We start from the raw sequence: 1,585 nt of genomic DNA, 5'->3' as shown, positions 1-1,585 counted from the left end.
AAAAAATAATAAATTAGACTTCATTAAATTTGAAAACTTTTGCTATGCTAACAGTTTTATTTTCTGTTAAGCTGCTGGAACACCAAACTACATACTGGGAAAGATGATTTATAAGTCATATAAACTGACAAAGGATGAGTATCTATAACTGTGGTGTCAAACTCATTTTCACCGGGGGCCACAACAGCCTCGCGGTTGCCTTCAAAGGGCTGAGTGTAACTTTAGGTCTGTATAAATGTAACTACTCCTTAACTAGGGGCAAGGAGCTCAGCACTGCCCCCGGGTAGAAACAAGGTGCCAGGCCGGATTCGGCCCACAGGCCTTGTGTTTGCCACCTGTGATCTATAACTTATAAAAACTCTCATAACAAAAAAATTAAAAAATCTAACTGGAAAATGGTCAAAAGAACTGAAGAGAGATTCCACGAAAGAATATAAACTTACAGCAAATAATCTCATGAAAAGTACTTAACAGCATAGATATTAGGCAAATACAACTTAAAATCACAATGAACTATATCACTATACACATATTAGAATGTATACAATAAAAAATGGTTGCACTGTAAAAAGGATGCAGACAAATTCATACATTGCTTGTTGTATTGTAAAATGCAACCACTCTGAAAATGTTAGGCAGCATCTATAAAAACTAAACATGCAAATAGCATATGACATGGAAATTGTACTTTGGTATTTTTATCCCAGAGAAATGAAGACTCACATTCACAAGGAAACATGTACTGAAGTGTTTATCACAGCATTTTCTATAAAAGCCAAAAATTGGAAACATCCAGATGTCTTTAAAAATATAAATGATTAAACAAAATGTGGTACATCCATACCATGGAATTCTGCTCAGCAATAAAAACAAAAAAATAAAACTATACTTTCAGGGATTATTTCTATAGTTTGTTAAAAACAAAAAACTATTTATACATTCAACAACCTTGATGACTCTCCAAAAATGATTCTAAGTGAAAAAGGCAATCCCAAAGGTCAATAAAGAATGATTTTACTTGTAAAATATTCATTAAATGAAAAAAATTATACAAATGAAGAACAGATTAGTAGTTTCAAAAATTCAGGGATGGATGAAGAGGCAAAGGGTGCTTACCTATAAAAGGGAAACACTAGGGACTCCTGTGGTGATTGACATGTTCTGTGCTTTGACTGTATAAATGTTAATATCCTGGTTGAGATACTGTACTGTAGAGGAATTTAGGTGTAGGGTATCCACAAAGTCTATTTTATTTTTAACAACTGCAAATTAGTGTACAGTTAACAAAAATGGAAATTAAATTAATATTGTTTATGGGGTTGATAAAACTGAAATTGATTGAAATGAGGGAATAAAAACAGCTATTAAATAAAACTTATTTCAAAAAAATATTCTCAGGGAAGACATTTGCTTCTTATAATAGTCAAATAGCCCAAAATCCTGCTGAGAAAAACTGTGAAAACTGGAAATACATGAAAGACATCTCTTCAAGGTATCACAAAATCAAAGGAAGCAAGAATGGAGAGAACACACTATCTCAGACCATCAGAGATATCAGACCATTGATGAAATTCAGGAAAATATG

At 32.6% G+C, this 1,585-nt stretch overlaps 1 pseudogene; it reads left to right on the top strand.

Annotated features, from left to right (window-relative positions):
- Positions 1-879: 879 nt before the first annotated feature.
- LOC123830175 lies at positions 880-999 on the top strand (annotated as a pseudogene).
- The last annotated feature ends 586 nt before the right edge of the window (positions 1,000-1,585 follow it).

The sequence above is a fragment of the Phyllostomus hastatus genome, unplaced genomic scaffold, assembly GCF_019186645.2.
Source record: "Phyllostomus hastatus isolate PE091 unplaced genomic scaffold, TTU_PhHast_1.1 phas_scaffold_12, whole genome shotgun sequence".
Classification (NCBI taxonomy): domain Eukaryota; kingdom Metazoa; phylum Chordata; class Mammalia; order Chiroptera; family Phyllostomidae; genus Phyllostomus; species Phyllostomus hastatus.
Note: the sequence above shows the minus strand (reverse complement) of the source record. Positions and strands in the feature narration are given on the sequence as shown.